At 39.6% G+C, this 23557-nt stretch overlaps 1 long non-coding RNA gene across 2 annotated transcripts in view; it reads left to right on the top strand.

Moving 5' to 3' along the window:
- Positions 1 to 23557, top strand: part of LOC144930948 (uncharacterized) — a 238306-nt gene that overhangs the window by 190228 nt on the left and 24521 nt on the right. For both annotated transcript variants that reach the window (XR_013636462.1, XR_013636463.1), the window contains exon 4: positions 2282 to 2406. This is a non-coding gene — a long non-coding RNA (uncharacterized LOC144930948). The remainder of the gene's footprint in view (positions 1 to 2281; positions 2407 to 23557) is intronic.

Below are 23557 nucleotides of genomic sequence, written 5' to 3'. Positions count from 1 at the left end.
TTATGGAAATTTTTGGTCCAGATCCAAATATTGTGATTTGCTCTTGTCTCTATCGAAATGGGTTCTTCAAGGCAACTGAACTATAACTCCCATGAGGCACCATGGCAGCATTCCCAAATAAAAATATTTCAGTTTTGGGGTGTTTGTTGTTGGATAACTAAATCAAAATTTCAGCTTCATACCCCCCACCAAGATCCTAACACCCTCAAACTGTTCTGAACTTTTTGACTCAGGGCAATCCCTATTTCTTTTTGTAATAGATGGGAAATCAGTTGAGCAGAGGGAGGTCTGATGTAGATTGTGCCCACATAAAAAGTTTTCATACATCCAACCACTCACAATGGGTTCCTTTCAGATGTGTCCCAAAATCTTTCTGTTAGTCCTCATAGGTCTCCAAAGGAGGAGCTTGTCCCAATAATGCTTAATGGGGGCATAACAGCATGGGTACAGTAGCTTCTGGCTCTTCTGGCATCTGAGAAGGACTAATTGCAAGAGAATAAGGACAGCTCACTGAAGAAGCCAGATCATGCCCTCAGTCAAGTGCTGGTGAACCTCTTGAAGTGTCATGATGTAGGCAGAGCACCTTTGTTTTATATAGGTTGATTGAGTTCAGTCACCACAGTGCTGAGCATGGTTTAAGAACCTAGATTCCGGGTAGATCTAGCTGCCCAGCTCTGCTATCTAGATATTTAAAATGTATTCTGATGTGCAAGTAGGGATAATGTTTCTGTGGAACTTTCACAACAGCTGGCATGAGGGAATTACTTTTTTTTCCTCTATTGTATATGATCACAAGACAGTTTAATGCATTCATACCACGAGGGCTTGTATTCAGCACTCCCAGCTTAAAACGGGGCTGCAATTCTGTGTCAATAATACTATTTCGCATTTTAGAGACAGTAACTCTTCTTCACAACATACCTGTGCATTGGCTATTATCCCCATGCTACAAGAATGAAGAAACTGAGGCAGGGAGGTGAAATAACTGGGCCTAGGCCACAGTGGGAATCCGTGCAAGGGTCACTAGGGGAGCCCGATATCCTGCAACCTATGCCTGTGCACAGAACAGTAGATCACGCCTCTCTATTCGGTGCTATTATGTAGCAATCTTGTTTACTATCAGATATTTGCCTTGTTTATCTCAGACTCATTAGGTATGAATAATTAAAGTTATCTCCTTTTCTCTGCAGTGCAAAAGCAATGACAAAAATAGATCGATATTAGGTCAACTGTTTAAGAACAATCTCATCTCTGGATGTAAAAACAGTTCTTATGTCTCGATAGCATAAAGTTAACCAGGTTTTTGTTCAGCAAACATTATAGACATAAGCGCCAACCCTCTGGGTGTTCTGGGGCTGGAGCACCCATGGAAAAAAATAGCGCGTGCTCAGCACCCACCGGCAGCCCTGCGGATCAGCTCTGCCTCCAGCCCTCCTGCCGGCTGGCGTGCCCTGCCGATCAGCTCCTCTCTCTCCCTCCTAGTGCCTCCCACCTGCCACAATCAGCTGTTCAGCAATGTTCCGGAGGCTCTGGGGAGAGGAGTGGAGGCAGAAAGAGGCAGGGGGAGAGGTGTAACAGGGTGGAGTGGGGACAGGGCCTGGAGTGGGAGCAGGGGTTGAGCCCCCCTGGGAACTGGGGAAGTCGGCGCCTCTGATTGTAGGGGAGTTTTCCTGGCACTAAACGGAGAATAAGTTACTTGAGTTTAAGTCTGGCAATATGCCTTTCTCTACAGACCACCATGACACTAGGCTTTGAGCTACTAACGTTTTTTGCTGTCAAATATTTTTCTTCACCTTCAGAGAGCGATTCTATAAACAGTGACAACTATGTTCTTCATAGCTTTAAGTATAAGAAATTATTTCTGAGAACGAGTAGGTATCTAGAGTAGATTGTATGAGAAAGGCAGTTCCTCTGGCAGCACAATGCCACCAATTAGACTAGGAAACTGCCTCAGTTTCATACTGTTTTCCATATCACTCTGCATACAGTTCACTGAAAAGGAGTGTCTTCGTGCATTGAACGTTTTCCATGTGGCTTTGTTATCCAACTGATTTCTTACTTTAATACTGTATTTTCCCAAAGGAAAAAAATAAAAATGTACGGTACCACAATAATTGATATAGGCAGAGATTTTGCTTCATTGTCATGTATTATGACTATATTTTCTCTGTGCATGCAACTTATTCTAATATTAGAGTTTAAAAAGGAAGGAAAGAAAGAGATAGGGAGAAGACAATTGTCTATTTTAACCATTTTCGTACTTCCTTATTTTCCTCCATAGATTCAAAGCCTAGAAACCGAGATGGAAACCCACCAAGGTCACCTGAATGGCAGGATGGATAACAGCTTGACCCCCAGAAATGGATATTCCACTAACTTCAAAGGAATATTGAGAATCTGTACCAGGTATGTTCAGCACCACATAAGGGACACACCAGCTCAGTGCGCCTGGTAAATTCCACATCACTGAAATTGTCAAAGGGCTGGGTCAACCAGAAAGACTGATAACTTCATGTGGGACTTTTTTGTAAAATTTGAACAGAACTTCTGTGGGAGCAGTTATAATTTACCAGGTGGATTTTTGGAAGGACTGACAGTACTGGTTTATACTAGAAAGAAGTCTTAGTCACAAAATTCAGACATGGATCTGGATCCAAGTGTCTCCCAAGTTCAGGAGTGTTTAGGATGTAGGATTTGGTGTGGGTCCATCTCTGGTTAAAGCTAGGCATGATTCAGGCTTCTCTATACAACCAATCCTCTCTCTTGACTTTCAGCATCTTTAACATTCCTGTACTGTAGTTCTCCTGAAGTGTGTGTGACAAATTGTTTGGAGGTTTAGTAATGACAAATGTCCACTAAAAATAGGCTAAAGCCATCAAACTCATTTTCACTTTTGCTCTAGATTTAAACTCAGATCTTCAAAACTGAGAAACCAGGTGATGAGCACAGTGCATAATCTACCCTTCCGCTAAGAGTGGAGAAGAATGCAGATTTGTACAGAATACATATATATTGCATATGACTCTATTTGATACCAAGATAGCTGGCTGGAAAACTGAAATATTTTTTTCATGAAAGTTATTGTAACATTTTTTCCCATTTTCTTTTTACAAAATATTCTGAATTCTCTTCTTATCTCAAGAAGTGAATAAATCTGAAACATGAGCTGTCAATCCTAACCAACTACTTTTGTATTTAAAGAAAGAAAGGAAAAATTTTGCAAGTACATTTACTACTCGTGAACATTGCCAGATTAACAAACATAGAGGGAAGGACATTGTCTGTTTACTCCCAAAACAGAGTTAACACTAGCAATCTTATTGCAGCTCTCCCTGCAGGACATAAGAGAGTCTGAAGGAGTTAAGCCCAGGGGCAAATGGTTATTACTGTCTCCAGTCCCATTCACTCTTAGGCCTCTCTGCCAACATTGCTGGTGCCTAATTTGGTTGTGGTTTTTGTAACCTGGAAACCTGTCTGCTAAGAATTGGAGGCAGAACACTGTGTAGACTGTGAATTTCACATGAGCCACAGAACAGTCATCATAAAGTAATATGTCAGACCTGGAATAGATTCAAACCAACAACCAAGAAGCAAACAGTTCCATTATCTGATTAACTATTCTTTGAGTCATCCAATCCAGTGGACAGCCTCTTTCTACATTTTCCCCCCTGTGTAATAAAGAACAGCAAGAAAACCCCAGATCCAAACATTCTTGAATTTTCAGTTGTTCAGAATCTAGATCTAGATCTGAATTTTTCAGTTCAGTCCCACCCTTTCTGTAAGAAATACTATTTGAGAGATCATAACAACATTAATTTAAAAATCGTGCTACTTGTTTTCAGTATATTTCAGTCAGGAAATATTTCACATTTCCATCTGTTTGACTTGAATTAATTGGTTGTATAATGAGCAAAAGCTACCCATGTAGCCTTTAGCAGCAGTTTATAGATAGTTGGGGATTGTTAGAGATTATTTGCTTTGTGTGAAAGAAATTAAGCTGAAAGACTTCATTGCAGAATATATTGTTGTTGCTTATTATGAGCTAAAGAAGATCTTGGAAATTGTTCCTCACACATTAACCTTCTTAAGATGTTTAACTTGCAAAGTCATGTTATATATGTGACTCTTGGTGTGGATTAAGAATTTGAGGAACAATAATATTAAAATAAGGACAAATAAATATGGCAACGGGGATTCCATGTAGGACACATGTGTGAGACCTCTAGTGTGGAACAGGCATCTCATGACCATTAGAGATCTTAGAACATGAGAACATTTCTCTCACAGGTTCCAGCCTGTCTGATTGCGTAACCACCCAGAAGAATGAAATGCTCTGTTTATTCACAGAATAGCTATGTCATGGGGTAGGTCTACACTTCAAGCTCGATGTAAATCCCAGTTTGAGGAGACATACCCATGCCAGCTCTGATCAAGCTAGCTCACCAAAAAGAAAGTGCAGCCATTGCAGTGCAAGTAGTGCCAAGTGTCAAGTATGGTGCCTAGTGTCTCCGACGAACACATATTCAGGGTATCTAGCACCACCTGCAGCCAGGGCAGCTACATTCTGTTTTTAGTGAGCTGACTCAGTCAGAGCTAGTGCGGATATGTCTCCTCAAGTTGGGAATTTCATCCCCACCTTGAAGTGTAGTCATACCCACAGGCATCAGCCTGGAACATTTCCCCACAAATCCCCACCAAAGATTTTAGCCCTGATTTGGAAGCACTCCCTCTGAGGTTGATTGAGTCAGTGAGTGTATATCCCTGTTCAGACCATGGCCTCTCTTCTTTGCAGCCTCAGCAGCTTGTTGTGTAGTTCCAGTTGTGATGTAGACACTGGATGCTGAATTTAGACCATGAAGTCATTTTCTATAGGCCATCAAGCAGACATCAGATGGCAACAAGAGCTGGTCAGAAAATGGGGATGGGAAAATGTGAACATTTGTTTTAGAGCTGATCAAAGCCCAAAAGAAAAGAAAAAACATTCGTGAAAATTGTGTTGACCATTTTTCCTGATTTTTTTATCAAAATTTGGCCTATTTGAGCAATGAACTCTGTTACCTGCAAATGAATGCTGAGTCTGGCAAGAGGGACCCCGTATCCAGAAGTGAAGATGACAGGAACGCATGACCTATTTTCTGGGAAAGGAGGAAGATGTTTTCTATACATTAATTCCACCCTCCCCATACCAGTGTATATTAGGTCCTGTTGCCTGTGGGGGAGGCAGCTAACAGATCATCAGTTCCTCAGCTTTATTCATTATTTTGATTTATCCTGCAGGTTTGGTGTTGGCTTTTTTTTTCTTAAATTCTCTTCAAATTTCGTTTACTCTGTGGCTTGATTGTGAACTGCTTGCTGAGAGTTCGAAAATGGAGCTGGGTTCTAGCTCAGGTTATGACTGGTCAGATTACTCAGGGATACTAGCACGACCGAAAGGAAAACAAGTGCTGAGTGAATATTAGTGTGCGTATTTTTTTGCTGTATCCAGAGATTTTAATGCCAAAACGGACATTAGATCATCTAGACTGATCTCCTGGAGAACACAGGCCATAGAATTTCATCCAGATACTCCTGTATTGAGCCCAATAATTTGTGGTTGCCTAAAGCATATCTAAATCAATCGATATCATATCTGCCCAGTTCTGGCTAACAACGACGTATGTGGAGAGCATATGTGGGATGACATCACCTGGGGAAGCACTAGGCTTTAGCCCTCACTAAAAATATAGTGGGGGGAAAGAGAAACCAAGGAGAATGTTTGGGGCTGGGTTAGGACAAGATCCTTAGGATCCAGACCCCCACAGTTAGAGGGGCCTAGACATCACAGTGAGTCAGAGGCAGAGCATCAGGTAGTGGTGCATTGTACAGCTGTGATACCAGCAGCTGCCTGCTGGGGTGGTCTGGGTTGTGCTGCTTCACTTGGCAAGAAGATCAAGGGCTCAGAAGTGGGGGGGAAGACAAGAGTCCATCCTGGAGGGCTGGGAAGAAGATTATCTCCAAGGATGAGAGATGAAATTGGCCTAGGAAGGTTTAGTCTGAGAGTCTGTTTGGGGTAGGGGGGAGCCTTGCCTGGGATGAAGACTCTCTCAAAGAAGGACAAAATTTGCAGTGAAGGGAAACTTTGGTGTCTTCTTCAAGCCCAATTTGGTTTTCGTCCTCCCCCGGCTTTCTTTTGGTTTTCATTTAGACTTTATTTCTTTAAAGTGCTTTCCCCAAAAGTTCTAGGTGCTTTTACAAATGATTTCAAGTACACAAAAACCAAGCATAGAAATCAACTCCAGACTAAACAACAAACCCAGACTAAAGTAACATCCAGCAAAACTCTAAATAACCCACTCCCTCTGAACCTGTCACGTCACTAAAAACCCAAAAGGACAGATAAGCCTGCCCTATCCATTAATAATTCCAGGCACTTTTGAACCTAGGGGAGAGTGAATTCCAGACTCTTCATGGAAAACATCTGCTCTGGAGCTCCAGCCATTGAAATTACAGGTCCAGGACCCAGGTAAAGTGCCTGATGGATTATAACTGTGAGGGGGACCTCACAGAGGAGAGGAGCAGTGTCTCAGTTTGTCAGGTCCTAGTGAAGGCTTTTTGTCAAAACTAATACCTTAAATTTCACTTGGAAACTAATTAGAAGCCATTGCAGACTGCAGAACAGTGGTGTAATGTTCTCCCTGCATGAGGCACTGCTTAATAAGCATGCAGCTACATTCTGCAACCCTTCAAACCGCCTAAAGAGTGTAGCCCCATGTAACAGTACTTTTACGATAAGCTGATCTCCAGGCTTTGGAATCGTGGATAGTTGTTGCAAAGTCCTTACCTGTTAAAGAAGGTTGCACTCTTCTTGCCAAGCTCTGATGGAAATAAAATGTGCTCTTGGCCACAGCTGCTATCTGAGAATCCAAGAACAGGCAAGACCCTCCCCCAAACCTCAAGCCTAAATAACAAGCAGCAGGTGTACTCAGTCCAGGATGATATAAACTATGCTACAACTTCTGTTTTTAATCCGGTCCATCCAGCTTTGCTTGGCTGCTCCTTAACTAGCTATTGCTCCTCCCAGCCCCAACCTCAGCCAGACACTGGACCAGCATTTCAGTTGGATGATTTACTCCTGTGTCTAACTGAGATTAGGGCTCAGAGGTGCCCACTGGGGTCACGCAAGATGGATAAATAGGACTGAAAGCTACTCTAAATTAAACTGTCCGTTAACAGCAGCTGGGGATCAGCCAGGGTATTGGAATCCATAGCTATGCCCTGGTGGCCAGGAGCTGCGACACCCGCTTTAGGGCAGCTTTGTGACAGTGTACTTGGGCGTCAACCCTGAGGACGACTGACATTGTTGCTCTCTGGGTCCTTAGCCAAATCATTTTACTCTCCACCATGCTATCGCTATCTTTTATATCATCTGTCTTACATCACTTACACCATCCCTTCTTTCTTTTTCCATATTGATATTTTTTCTCATGAAAAAAAAAAGTTGTTCTTTTCTATTTTAATTTAGCTTTCCCCGGCTTATAAATCAGGTGCCATTGTACAAGGGCAAAAGGAAGGGCAGAATGAATCACAAACATGTAACACAGGGGTGGATGCACTCTACATTTTCCATCAACATTTGATTTAAAATGAGTGATTGGCTGCATATGACTTAGGGCTTGCCCTCTCTGTCTGTGTGTGCCTTATATTCTACCAGAAGCTGGGGAGAGAGAATAGTTAGGGCATCATCTCATAAAAATTCTGAATTAAAATATATATTTAAAGATTTCAAGACAAATATTTTAGTTTTAAAATTTTATTTTGGAGGAAGCAGCTGAAGATTGCTATGCAATTGTTTAGCCATGTCTAATTCGGCAGTATATTAGAAAGACTTTCAGCTTAGTATGCTTGAGTCTATTGTAAATACTCAAACATTCCAGTCAACCAGACTGATAAAAACAATTTAACGGGGCTATTGGCAAGAGTGATCTCACATTTGCTAAAAGTCATGTCTATGTTCATGCATGCAAAGCAGCATATTTTCACTTACTAATCTGATTGATCGGTAAAACTCTTAATGCAAAACAAAACAACGGCTGTACATTCAGAATATTAGATTGTTCTTGATTACTTTTTAGTAGACACAAGAGTGTTTTAAAATTCTTATGATATTTTAGGAGAGCTCTCACAAGTTTTCCCTATATCCAAATTTAAAGAATGGTCAGTTGTGATTACAAAATGCATCTTTAAGGGTTTCATAAGGTAAAAATAAATTGAGGTCTTAGGGTGTTTTTCTGACTGAAATAAAGTGCTATGTTACTGGGAAATACTGTAAATTAGTGAAAGTCAAAGAGGCATTTAGAGCTGTGAATTTTTTTTTCAAAGTCATAATCAAGGTATGTTAAAAGAAAAGGAGTACTTGTGGCACCTTAGAGACTAACCAATTTATTTGAGCATAAGCTTTCGTGAGCTACAGCTCACTTCATCGGATGCATACTGTGGAAAGTGTAGCATCCGATGAAGTGAGCTGTAGCTTATGCATCCGATGAAGTGAGCTGTAGCTCACGAAAGCTTATGCTCAAATAAATTGGTTAGTCTCTAAGATGCCACAAGTACTCCTTTTCTTTTTGTGAATACAGACTAACACGGCTGCTACTCTGAAACCTGAAGGTATGTTAAGGGTGTTAAAAAACTTAATCTCAGAGTAGCTATAAGATCCTTGATTGATTGTTTGTTCATTTTTACAAGGCTTTCATCCTATTTGTTCATATTGTGTTCTATCTTTTCCCCTTTAAGTATGCTCGTTAGTGATATTGGATAAATCCTGTCTTGTGCATCTGTGTGATAAGAAGATGGGCGTAATGTTTTTGATACTATGTAATGTTTCTATTTGTATGGACAACCTGTAACCTGAGAAATACTTTTAAGCAAAGAGAGACTCAGCAAACTGGTGAACTTTACACATGGAGTGAACTGCATCTCAACAAATAAAAAACATTTCTCCAAAGATCTAGCTGCCTATACATTCAGTTAAACAGAAGTTGTAAGAGTATCTGTAATAGCGCATCTGATGATTCCCAGTAGTATTGCATCCCTCTTCTTGCAAACGTTGTATCATTGTCAACACGGGTTTAGCTGTATACTGTTTTTAGCAACATCGGGGCTCTAATGTAGATAGGCTCTCATCTCTGGAAACCATTTCTACCATTGCGTCAAACATATTTTTGGCAAGACTCATTAACAGAGAGCAGAATACAGCTGCTGGAGCTACAGAGTCGTCTACACTTGGGCTCCCAATGTTGCTAACACTGGTGCAGTTGGACAGGTAGTAGTATTGGTAGGAAAAAATTATAAAAAATAGTCTAATGTAGAAAGTCTACAGAAGAAAAAGAAAAATTATCAAGTTATCGATATAAACTTAATATGTACTGACTACCCAATATTCACTACTATATTTATATATAAAATTATAATTGTTATACTATAATAATCATCGTTTGCGAAAACAACATTTGTCAAAAGATTGCTACTTATGTTCAAGCAAATGATGAATTCTATTATACTAAATGTTCATAGATTTAGTCGGCCAATTGCTCTTGCAACATGAATACCTTGGGTAAAGTTATGGACTTTAAACATAATACGTCTTGGCTATATGGGTTCTGGTGTGTTCAGATGTATTGTGAAGTTCTGATGAACAAAACTTTCTGGTGGTATGGGTCTCCTGCACCCTGATTTGTACCAATAAGCATTTCACAGTCTGTCCAGTATCTGTTTTCAGTTTGCCCATTTGATGGTGAAAGGTTGTGTAATAAAAATCGTATGTAGGTTCTAGGTGTTGTGTCAGTATCCAAAGATGCCATTGTATTTCCAAAATACTCTGGAAGTTTTTGTGTTTTTCAATCTCTCCAGCTCAAAATAGTTAGTATAAAAGTATACTACAAGCATATTGTTTGCATTATCAGTGTGAAAGAACCCACTGCTATCTTTTGTCATGAGCTAGGTAACAGGTAATAAAGGTTCATGGGATCCTTAGAATTTGAGGTGTGATACAATAGGCAAATTAGACTTTTTAGAAGGTTTTAAATTTGTATATTTGTATGAGGCTGAAGCTGTAGATTTCTGGCCCTGAACTTGTATAACTTAATTCCTGTATGTCCCAAATGAAGATCTCTGTGTGCAGCTTGAAAGCTTGTGTCTTCCACAACAGAAATTGGTCTAGTAAAAGATATTATCTCACCCTCCTTCTCTGTATGAATGAATGAATGTTGTTTTTGATCAATTTGATTATGGAACCAAAATTCTTTTTTTTACCTTTCAAGCAGTTAGCTACTTATGGAATGTCCAGAATGGCATCTAATGACAGACACAATTGTGTTTTTCTTCGTCAACCAGCAATCATAGTTTCCAGCAACTGGAGATTGTGCTTAGTTACAACCCTAGTCTCTGTCACTGTGTTGTCTGATATAGGCAAACTGGACATGACTAAATGAACATGTGCATCAGATAACTCCTCCATATTGCCATGCCCTGCCAGAAACAATTGGTGTAATATATCAGTAACTAGTATATCATTTTCTGGTTGGTGTTTAACTACCATAGCCTATTTTTGCGGGTGCAACATCATTCTTTGTAACCTTGGTGGGTGGGGTTGGTTGTTTTTTTTAATGATTGCCTTTCCTGGCTTACCTCTTCTCCCATACACATGTTAATAGAAACACTCGCAGCCCTATACATGTGCTCGCACCTCTTTTACAATATAGCTTATTTCTTTGCTTGAGAGAGTTGAACACGTAAACCAATGGCTTCCCTTTGAGCAATAACACAGCTCCAAGTTGTCGTTTGGAGGCACACACCTGACGTGTCACCTCTTTATATCGTAGTGTAATGTTAAGCAGTGTGCCTGCACTGGCAAGTAACTGAGTCATTTTGGTGAAGGCAAACTCTTGCTGGGATATTCCACTGAAATTCTTGAGTCTCTCTTTAGTAGCATCAAGACTTCTGACAATCTCCCATATCTTTTCTAGCTCAGCATGGTTCTTTGGTGGCCTCATATCAGTAATTGCTGTCACTTTTGCAAAGATGGCTTTGATATCCTCTGCTGAGTCAATTTCACCTAAATATTTCAGTTGCAGGTATGAAGCATTTGTTCTCTTTTTTATGTGGTCCTTTTTACTCTGCCTCTGCAGCATGCCATGTAGATTACTATCATGGTCTTCCACTGTGGCTGCAACCTCACAAATCACAGTATAGATTTCATCCTCTTTCTTCTGAAGCACTTCTCTAGCTGAATGGACACTGAAGGGTCAGTGAGTGATTCAGTTCTTCCCTTGTGGAGTATTAACGTTGGTCAGTATTGCTCTTTCTTTGGTCAGTTTTATCGTTCAGTACCCAGCTGTGGCATGGAAGACACTGAAAAACTGAACATCAGCCAGTTTACTCATCGCGTCATCCCATGTAGGCATCTGGCAATGCTCTCGCTGGATTGCCTTGTTGAGTTCTCATGGATTTGTGCATAGACTCAGCTGTCTTTTGTGTGTTTTTTCCACTGTCCCCTTGGACTTCCCCCACTCCAGCTACTTTGTCAATTATCCCTAAATTTTCCATACTCAAAATCTATTTAGCTCATTGACATCACATTACATCTGAGATTTCTTTGGGAGGGGGAGGCTGAGGGGAGGACATGTACTATATGATCTACAATGGTATCCATTTTTAATCTTGTATTTCTCAGAAAACTGCCTTAACCCATGCAGTACATTAATATGCTCTTTAATTACATCATCTGGTTCAGCAGGTATTAATGGTACTATAAGTGGGATGTTCGATTATACCAATTTGATCAAGTTAAGATACAAGCATAATCTGATACCAAGCATTAGTGGGGCTTCTGTATATGAAATGTAAAATTGTAGACATTTTGCACGCTCATTGTGCTAACATATTCTGGTGCTTGTACCTTGAACATCCAATGGCTTGCCTCTCTAATAAAACAGTTGTGTTGGGATGGCGTTAGAGATCTTTAATTGATCAGGTGCTTTGGGGGGTGTTGCATTGACTTGTGCACAAGTATCGGGTTTGAAATTAACCTGGCAACACTTCTCCCCAGTAGTAACCTCCCCAGTAGTAACCCTTGTGGTCCCTTCTAACCCCTGTAGTTCTGTGATTCTAGCCCATGGTCCAGTTTGGCAGCTGCAACTGACCTATTGTTGTGCTACTCTTGTTTGCGCATGGGTAAAAAATCATCCATGGCTGCTCACCTGTCCCCAGTAGATCATTTTGAATTTGCTCAGATTTGCATACTTTATCTTTTAAAAAAAAAAATTTCTGACTCATCTGTAATTTTGCTAGGGATTTATCTGGCTTCGGTGCTCTCCCTACTTTTGCCAGAGGCTCGCCCCTTATCTGTAGGCTTGTCGTCTGCCTGCTTGTGTGCATGAGATATTTATTTATTTTCATCGTTTCCTAAAGGCCTCCATACACTACCTTCTCCTTAAATGTTGATTTTAGCTGGACTTTTGCCAATTCAAGGGTTCTAGCAAAAGCATATTGCTTTATTTAAATCAAGCTCAGTTGCCCAAATATGATCCAATTCGTAATTGTTTCATCCATTTCAGTAAACGCAAAATCCTTAGGCAACAACTCTTCAGTTCTGTACTAAATAAATAATTTGATTAGTCAGAGAGATTCAAGCAGTGAACATCTTTGCTGCTGTTATGCGGAAGAATTAGCAATACAGCATTTCTCCAAGATCTAACTAGCCATACATTCATTTAGACAGAACTTGAAAGACAATATGTAACAGCACATCTAGTGGCTCCTAATAATATTACGTTGGAGACAGAGAACACAGAGACTCTCTCCTTCCTGCCCCCACTGAGTGCATGCAGCAGGGCAGGCTTTCTTCATAGTGCCCAAATTAGTGCAAAAAAGAGGTCTCGACTATGACACCATTCTAAACGACGTGCCCAAGCTTCAAGTTCTGCAGAATAAGAGGTGTGTCCTCCCCTCCTGCTCTTGCCCACTCAGCACTGACTAGCATCTGTGTCACAGTCAGTGCTAGCAGGTGGCAGGTAGGAGTGCACTTTGCCACTCTGACCCCAGTGAATAAAAGCAAGGTGCCCCCCCACACAGTGCCATGCATAGCATGCCCAACACCCCCCACCACATGATGCCCAACACAATGTCCTGCCATGGCCCGAAGGGCTCTTGTCACAAACGTGCTGGCCTGCATCTCAGTTCCTTCTTGCTGTGCCAATCTGGACAGGTCTGCCATGTCATCTTCATTGCAAACCATGTCTGCCAAATGTTCCTGTGTTCATACAGATATTGCTAATAAAATAATAATAATACTAATAATAATAAATAATCACACAATGTTGCTTGAAGACAGAAGAAGAGGACTCTGGAGCTGACCCTGTTGTTTGATGTGTTCTGCATAAATGAACCTGGTAGAAATAAACAACAAATTAGGAAAAGGGAGGGGAAGAAATACCACATTTTATTTTAAAATTAAATAGTTATAGTTTCTAAAATGAACCAGAGAACTCCTAGTTTGGGAGCTGCTAATGATTCAGGTGTTCCCCAAAGATCTTTTCCCCCTCCTTCTGAAAGAGGACCATAAAGCATTTTACTAAAGTAGCTGTACAATAACGAAGCACCCAATGCCACTGTAAGAACGGATCCAATAGCCCTAGTCAAGCTACAGGCCTTGCCAGTACCTATGAATGAAACTGTCCCTGCGAATTGAAAGGGTAAGGCTGTATATTTAGGAGGCTCAAAAGGGAGTCAAAATAAAACAGCAGAGTCTAGCAGGAAAAGCAACCCAGACATGTCATCAACAGGTTAACTACACAGCTGATCCGGAGCTGATCCAAAGCCATCCTTTAGTCCACACAATTGCTTGTGCATTGTACAAAGGAGCCAGAAGCTCCTGTTGAAATTGCATCTTCCACAGGTTGCCATCTAGAGCACACTCAATCCCAAAAAAGGAACGGAATGACTGTGTTGTTCTTGGGGAAATGCCACCCTTTGTACTAAATTAGCTGAAGAAAGCATTAGAACTGCGTGTTTTGGATGAGCGTGTTTTCAAGCCCATCCTCCCGACAGAAAATATTTGCTTCACCACACTTTCAGGCAGATGCACACAGGCAGGCAGGGCACACACACCTGTAAATAAGGGGAGAGCCTGTGGCAAACATGAGTCATGTTGTCCTTGCAGGTGCCAGGAATAGAATGGAATTATTGTCTTAGCGAGAGAGAGAGAATGTAGCTAAGACTCTATGTGTGTGTGTGTATAATATAGGGAAATTGAGATGCAGAAAGGTAAAGCGACTTGCCCAAGGTCACACTTGAATTCAGGGGCAGGAGACCCCCAACTCCCAGTCTTCTACCATAGCCACTGGACCTTACTGCCTCATCTTTCCTCTCTATCGGATTTCTCACCATGGAATCTAAGTGCCAGACCACAACTAAATTTAGCAGGGAGCATGTCCAAATGGGGTTAGTGTCTCACAGTCTCCTCCAGTTCCTGTGTTAATTATTCTAACTCATTACAGCAAGGTCAAATATGTTTACTCTTCCTTCACTTCATTCTCGGGAACAGTACTGCAGAGCAATAATCTGTATCTTGCGCCTAAAATGTGCCTCCCAACTAAATCATATACACCACAGCTCAATGACAGGGTCATAATACGCTCTAGCAAACTAGCTTATTATTACCAGGTTATTTTTGCTTGTTTTTTGTTTTGTTTATATAAAATTAGATTCATTTAACACTATATGTGGAGACCAGGATGTTACAGTCTGCAGTTCCTTTTTTTCAGCCCCTTTTAACCTGCTTAGTTTTAAATCATGTAAAACCAAAATATGAGGCCCGACCCTCCGTTGGAGTAAACTGACATATCTGCACTGAAGACTTGGAAACTACATTAATTTACATCAGTCTTGGATCTGGTCCATGAATTTTAATTTGACAGATTTCCACATGCAAAAATCAGATTGATGCAATATAATGTTTACAGTATCGTAAAGGGGATTTTTTTACACAAATTTATCTCAACTCCTCTTTATCGTATTTACTTATTTTTTTTCCAGGCTGAAAATATTCACTGCTGCAAATTCAGTATCCAATATGTAGAGAACACCTACCACCACTGTTCTTAGCGTACACACAATTTTATAAAATATCACTTTATCAGCTCTGTGACCTGCTTTAGCAGTTATTGTAACTCAGTAAGGGCATTTCATTGATACAAGACTGCACTTGGCTTTCCTGTGTTTTACAGTTGCTAGATCTCCAGTTAATTCTCTTAGTGTGAGCAAAATGGTAATTCTCAGATTGTAATTCTCAGAAATAACACTATTAAATGTTAATTATCTGTGTTGAAGCAATAATAAAATGTTGATGAAGTGATGAGAATTTTGCTGAAAGATATTAATGAATATAAGAAACTGTAAAAAGCATGAATGAACAAAACAAATCCTAAATGGCAAATCTCCATTGCTATTCAGGTATATATTGCGATGGGATTATTTTTGTGTTATTTTGTATTCATTATATAGTTCCTGATGCTGTAGATATTGAAATGAATGCTAAAATTTTCATTGACATCAGTGGAAGTAGGATTACGCCTGTACAGCTTGAATGAGCATTACCTTATAAATGATAAGGGCTTTTTAAAAATAGTTCCTCAATTTAAACTGATTTTTAGAAAAACTCAGTTCTGTTTTTCCATTCAACAAATGTAAGCTAGAAACCCTTTTAGAAATATTGGAAATATCATGGCTCACACCATTGCCAGTAAACTGAAATTCTCTATGTCTAAGCCAAACATTTAATTTTGAAAATAAAATATTTTTATGACGTAGATCTTTACTTGGAAAAGTATCATACAATCAAAACGCGTCTGGGTATTTGTGAAAATGAAAACTTTTTCAGGCTTGCAACGTGTTGTGAAGTGTTAATTTAAGAGAAACCCAGAAGGAAGTAAGGAAGTACTTGTGTTTTATTTCACATGCTGTTGATTATGCAGTTCCGTTAATTTTATAAGTGGGGGGACAGACAGACAGAAGCAATGGATGGATAGGTGGCTAGATTAAAAAGTAGAAATTGGGTTCTCCCTGATAGATGTATAGAAAATAAGAATCAGAATTTAAACAATTCAAGACAGGCTAAACATGTCTTTGCCAAATACAGTTTTCTACTAGTAACTCTATTCTGTCAGAACAAGTTTGACAGGTCAAGTTTTTCCTCCGCTTTCTCAGAGAAATAGGATTGCTGAATCCAATGGGAACTTTGTATGAGTAAGATGGAGTAGGATTTGGTCTGGTATGTATAATTGTCTTGTAATTGCTACATAGAGATTTCATAATCGACATGTATGTCACTTGTGCCTAATTCAGTGGTTGCAAGGAATTTCTGCTGTAATCCCTATCAGTTAAAGATTTTCTGTGCTGTCCATTCTATCTGATGAGAAGAGAGCAACTTAGAGAGGGTGCTTTTTATTTTTACATTCGGCCCAGTATCTTTGGGTGGGTGTGTGTGAACTCCTCAGGTGGAAATGAGTGAGGGAACAAGGCCGCTCATGGAATGAGCATTCGTCTCATTGAGCACTTTGAAAACAGTGTGGCCATGCTACCTCTTTCTCTCTCATAGAGATTAGAGTATTTACAAAGTAATACAAGTTGAGGCATGTTCATAGACTTCCTTTGTATGTTAACTTAGCATTTATTGATCATTTGGGAGCAGAATAAATGCTAATCATTAAGTTTTATATTATTATTTCTATTACTCACAGCCTTCTAACCTGTGCTCAGTTAAAAGATGTCGCCTTCGTAAATGAAAGGTAATTCCACATTAAAAAGACATTTTCTGAAGCATTTTTATTCAGTTACATTTCTGCTGACTTAAAGGACATCTAACAGTGCTAATACAGAGGAGTAGCAATTTGGAACGTAAATATGGATATTAGTTCACGAGGCCAGGATAGTATTTCTCTGCAGTGGATTTCAGAAATACGTACTCTATGTACTGGTTATGGTATTTGAAACTCAAGGCTTACGCGGAGAACGGGGGGAGGAGGGGGGGTGTGGAAGGGAACCGTCTCATATGAACAAAACATTTTCTGTGAAAGACTTAAATTCCTTTTGGTTTCCATGTGCAATACAGTCAGCATTTTTGAGTCTTCACTGATGTTCTCACACAAGCAAAGTGACGCTTGGAAATACACCATTACAACTTAATATATCCAGAATGTAATTTGTACTTAACAGAAAGATATTTAGGACCATTTGCCTCAGCCATAAGACTTTCAGCTGCACAGTGGGAGGTAGTGCTTCAATGAAACCTTTGTTTTTAATCTTCTGATACAGTCACTGAGGCAGTTGGCTGGCTTTAAAATTACATCAGTCTTCTTTATAAGCTGGGGCTTGCACACATTACTTTGGGGCACCTACCCAATCATATCATTTCATGTGCGGAACTACCATGAATTATCTCTGGTTTATCTTTGTCCAGGAAGCACAGAACTAAATGTTTAAAGTGAAAAAGGACAGTTAAAAAAAAAAAATCTTGGAACCCTCATTTCAATCTTATTGTACAGTGCAGAACAATTAAATAATGTTTACTTTGTTTCTGCTTCCTAAAATTAGATTATGATTCCCTGAGTAAGTACAATGATATTGAACTTGGACAACCAGGGGTTTTAATCACTTCAAAGCATTGCCCTATTTTGACTGAATATTGCTCGTCTGTTGAAAGACTGTAGAAAAGCAAGTCCTCGTGCACATTCATCTGTATAGCAAGTTGGGTGGTAGTCGGGACATAATATAAAACTGTTGCCTAGTGTTCCACTAAGCTCTGCCCTCTTCTGAAAAAATCCCTCATAATTCAGGCAACAGCTGGAAAGCTTAGCCTAATGGTCTGTGCTTAAATGTGGAAGGTCACAGGGTACTGATCTAAGGAGCTGAGAAGTCTTGCTCACCCGACTGTTGACACTTAGTAAACGGAGGAGGAGGGGCCTATGTGTGCATCTGAGAAAGCCATACCCAAGCAGCAAAAAGAATAGGAAGCTACTTCTATTCAAGATTTGCAGGGGTCCTGGAACCAGTAGGGAAAAGCAACAAGGCCCTTCACTGCCTCTAAGTTACCTTGTATTATAACAGGATTAAAGTACATTTAGCTTCTCTATTAGCATACTTTAGCCCCATTTAGGCTTACTTGATGTTTCCGATGGCCTTTGATCAGCCTTGCATGGTGCTGGTCAGTTTCAGGACACAGCAGTCAAAAAGCGAGACTGTGAAATTATCCTGATGTTGAATCTCACAGGAGATATTTCTGGCTGTTTAAATTCTCTCATCCCCAATATTCTGGGGCGGGGGGTGCTCCTTCTTTCTTTTCTTTTCTTTTCTTTTCTTTTCTTTTCTTTTCTTTTCTTTTCTTTTCTTTTCTTTTTTCCTTAAGAAAGAAATTTACAATTTACATTGTTTAAAAAAAAAGAGAAAGAGATTTAAAGGAAAAGTTGTCTTAGTGACCAATAATAATTAGTTCCTTATTTGAAATCAGAATACTGGTTTATGTGCCTGTGTAGCAGCATCTACTCAAAATACTATAATTTCTACAGTGTCTGACTTTTTATTGCTTACATTTGCATATAAATTAAATCCATATTGTAGCTTTAAGGCAAGCTGGGCTTAGAATTCCGTGCAGCTTAGGGTTCTATTGTTTTACATCTACTTTCTATACTGCGGTTAAATGAAAAGGGAGGAGAAAGTAAAGGAGGGAGAAATTCAGCTTTGTAACCTTTTTAATTGCTTCTCCTTCAATTATGGATAAATTAATATTTAAACTTTGTAGTGCTTTGAGAAATTGTTTACAAAATCCACTTCCTGGTGTACAGTGCTCTTTGTGCCGACAGCAACGTTTATATTGGAATCATCAATGGAAATTAAAAATAACTAAAGATAAATTCTGTTTTCTTTTTTACAATTTTATGTACGTAAATATGGTTAATTGAATTGTAAATATTTTAAAGATCCTTTTTCCAGAGAGCAATCATAAAAGCTGCATCATTCAACCTTGTTTCAGATGGGACAGTTTATGTGCATGAAAAGCTCCTGTGTTGTTTAGTTCACTTGATTTTCTTTTCTTTTTTTTTTTGTTTGTTTTCCTTACTTCTGTTTTGCTTTCTGTTGTTCTCTCTGCTAAAATGATATAGGTTGGCCTTTTTGAATTTCTGTTCCAGTGAGTTTCAGAAATCCACAGGCTGCTAATGCTAACACATAAGGCATAGTCTGGGAAGACAAGAGACACTTGCAAAGATAAGTAACTAGAAGCAAATGGCTCCTCAAAGTCTCTGTTTAAAAATTCTTTAATGAGATACAGTACATTTTTTTAGCTCTTTTTCTTGGGCTAATGCCTAGTATGTACCAACCACTGGGCCACATTTTCACGAAACATCTAAATCAAAAATCAGAAGATTACACAGGGACATAAGAAAATCTTAGGATGGCAGGAAGCCAGGAAGTCCAGCTAGGCCTGTCTTTTCCTAGCGTTAACAGTTGTTCTCCATAATATATACTTTTTTCTCTGTATTGGTTTCTTGCTCCTTCTGAAAACTGGTCAGACTGGCTGCTTCTAGAGAAGCACTTGTTAGTTTCTAAAACATACTGACTGGCAAAAAAATATTAAATTCCTCCAGTTCAAGACCTTTCTTAGCTTGAGTCATGTGCCTCGGTCTTATATTAGACATTAGCTCTAATAACTGCAACATCTTGCCTCTCAATTCCCTCCAGCATTCTCTGCAGCTCAGTGATGTCCCCTCTTAATCTTTTCTTTCTCTAGGAATACAGACCTAGTTTCACTAACCATTTCTGAATCACTAAGGACTTCCAGGCTCTGTGTCATTCTGGGACTTCATTGTACTTTTTCCATTTCCGTAATATTCCTTTCATAATTAGGTAATCAAGACTGTGCATGTTCCCCTGTTGCTTTCTGAGAGCTATTTTATTTATCATTTTTATATTTTATTTTTCCTTTGAAAAATAATGGTCACAAACCCATCTAACTGTGCTCATTACTAGTCTTTGCAACCATGTGCTTTCTATCCCTAGTATCTATGGTTGGCAGAATTAGATTTTCATTTTTTATCATTTTGACAGATAATATCGATGTTTATATTTAAGTATTTTTTCAATTTTTACATTTTCACAGTTGCACGAAATTATGAGTTTTAAGCATATTTTTTTTATTTTTAGCTATTAAAATGTTCATAGTTACGGGAAATTATCGGGGTGTCAGGCACTGTAGGGGGGAGATGATAATTCTTTAATGACAGCTGATGTTGAGATACAAAAAGTAAAAGCTTGGTAAATGTTAAAACAAAATGTCAACATCAGATGTCCAAATATACAAAGTAAACATCCTTAAATCAAATTCTGCTAAGGTCTCAAGCAGCATTTTTCTTACGTTGCCTTGTTGAAGGATTTTTTTTTTTGGTCCGTTTGTGTGTGTGTGCGGTGAAATTGACGCTTACCAACATTTACCGATTAAAATCTAATCTGTCCAAACCTACTGTGACCTTTTTCCTCTTTCCCTGGTTCCTTCTGTTTATACACATGCTTAATTTTAAGCATCTGAGTAAGTATTGCGTAGTCCCAGGCCATTGAAGTCAGTGCAGCTACTTACATGCACATGGATAAGTATGTGTTTGCAAGATCAGTGCAGTAGATTGTAGACTCTCTTTTACTGTTTGCTTGGTTAGTACATAGCACAATGCAGTCCGGATGCTGCTTGGGTTTCTGTCCACTATTGTTACAGTAATAGTAATAAAATAGCTCTTTTCATTTATAGATCTCAAAGCACTTTACTAAGGAAAGAGGCTTATCCTTATGCCTAGTCTACAGATAAGGAAACTGAGACCCACACAGGTGAAATGACTTGTCTAATATCACATTTCATCTCAGTGTCAGATCCAAGAATATAAGCCAAGTCACCTGATTCCCCATCAGGTACCTGATCCGGTGGGTCATGCGGCCTCGATCATTTTCACACCAGTGAAATAATGTTTTGACATATGCCTCCTCTTACATATCCAGATTATTTACATCCTCTTAAATCCTTCCCCTCCTCATTCCTTTGTGGGATATGACTAACTATGGAGGCTAAGTTCCATTTTATGTTTCTTGACCTAAGGCCCTTATCATCTTTTATTGCTCCATAAACCATCCATGCGCATAGTGCCATTTCCTTCCTTTTGACTGCCCAGTGGGTCTTTCCATTGACTTCAATGGACTCTGGATCAGGCCCTCAGTTTCCAGTTTTGAAGTATCAGTAAATTGCATTTTCTTACTATATGTCTGGGGGTTTTCCCCCCTTCGAAGTCATAAATATATTAAACATCCAGATTCCGGTTTCAGATAAACATATATAATTACTATTAACTTCAGTTCCATAGAGGTTCAGATTATTATCATAATTCATTAAGGGCCAAGTTCCAACTTCAGTTCCATATACAGGCTCTCACTGACTTCAGAGTATAACCCCAAAGTAAGATCATATTAATTTGTACTTCTACAATGTTTTCTGTCTGAGGATCTCAAAGCATTTCATAGACGCGAATGAGTTCACAAAAATCCCACAAGCTAGATAGGCATTATTGTTTCCATTTCACAGACTGAGCAAACTGAGACAGAGAAAGACTTGGGGCTCTTTTCTTCAGGGCTCAGAGCATTCTGTTCCAGATGCAGCAAAGCATTTATGCTTAACTTTGAGAGTTGTCCCATTGACTTTGACCCAGGGCTTTGCTGAACTGGAGCCAGAGTGTTCATCACTTTGCAAGACAGAGCTCCAAGTAACTTTCCCAATATCACACAGGACACTTGTGGCAGGCTGGAACCCAAGTCTCTTGACTTCCCATTTGGCACATCAATCACAAGGCCAGCTCCACTTCCTAAATAATAAAAATGTGTGCTAACACTCTGGCACTACTATTAGTCATGTCTGTCTGTCCCAACTGCTTCTATTCACAATTAGCCACAGCCTTTGATATCCAAGCCTGTCTATTGTATAATTAAATACCTCATCCCCCATACCAGGCTAACAGGTATTGTAGTGTAGTACTGCCCTTTCAGTGTCGTGCTGCCAAGCAATGTCCTTGGTATAGTACTGTAAACTTAAAGTTTGAGATATTTTCTCCATGTTTTTCCTTTACATAGAATCAGAGACTATCAGGGTTGGAAGGGACCTCAGGAGGTCATCTAGTCCAAGCCCCTGCTCAAAGCAGGACCAATCCCCAACTAAATCATCCCAGCCAGGGCTTTGACAAGCCTGACCTTAAAAACCTCTAAGGAAGGAGATTCCACCACCTCCCTAGGTAACCCATTCCAGAGCTTCACCACCCTCCTAGTGAAAAAGTTTTTCCTAATATCCAACCTAAACCTCCCCCACTGCAATTTGAGACCATTACTCCTTGTTCTTTCATCTGGTAGCACTGAGAACATTCTAGATCCAGTCTAGATCCAACCTATTTAGTTTTTTGTTCATAATTTTCCATTTCTAGGCCTGACCCAACAACAGTCAAAGTCAATGGAAAAATGCCTGTTGACTTCAATGGGCTTTGGTCAACCCCTTTTATGAATTAATGTTGTTTTTAATGGCATAATTTTTAAGATATTCTGCTAGTCTGTCTCTCCTTAATGTTTCCCAAAAGGAAGGTGAACCAATTTGGAGAGAATTGGAACACCTGCAGCCTTGAAAGACTGATTACCTTCTTGTCATTACTTTTTATCCCCCTGCAATTCCATTCTCCTGCCAGCACTGGAAGGGGAAGAGCCAATTCACAACATAAAGGGCTTGTCTTGTCAGCACAACCTGAAATAGGAATCCCACAAGAAAGTCTGTTCCATGAAATTTTCAGCCTGGTTCTGTAGACCCAGGAGGTTTAAACCGTTCAGACAGTCATCCAAATTTTGGGGAGAGGAGGCTAAACTAAATTGAGCCCAAACTCCACAATATTTTGTATGCACCCAGGAGTGGCTTTTTGGTATCTTCTCCAATATTAAATTCAGACTTACACAAAACTAAAACCTGTATCTTCTTTATGAACCTTTCTTCTAGTGTTATACGAGGTTCTCTCCAGTTTTAGCTTCAAAATAGGTTGTAAATATCCCACTTACTCCTTGAAGCTGAAAAGATGTTTGACCATATTGAACAGCTTTTCTATTCTTGACCCGTCAGAGATTTTACACTGAGAATAAATTACTCAGCTGGGTGCATTGTTCATAGGGCAAGCCCCAAGCAGGCGCCTGCATCATCACTTCTGATTTTTACAGACACATAAGAGGACTTCTCTCTTTCTCCTCTCATTTTTGTCATGATGGTGGAAATCTTAGCTCAGCTGAGTTCTCCAGACATACCAGGTCTGGTTGTCAGACAAGATGTCATATCGCTTTTGACAGAAAACTTTCTAATTTTCTGTACAGACCTGGATTGATGCACCCTACCCTACCCCAGATGCTGGGAAATAATAACTCAGTATCTGGCTATAATGCTGTTAGAGAAATCTGAGCCCTTTCTCCTTATCTG

The sequence above is a fragment of the Lepidochelys kempii genome, chromosome 11 (assembly GCF_965140285.1).
Source record: "Lepidochelys kempii isolate rLepKem1 chromosome 11, rLepKem1.hap1, whole genome shotgun sequence".
Taxonomy (NCBI): Eukaryota; Metazoa; Chordata; order Testudines; family Cheloniidae; genus Lepidochelys; species Lepidochelys kempii.
This window is presented reverse-complemented; position numbering and strand designations above follow the sequence as displayed.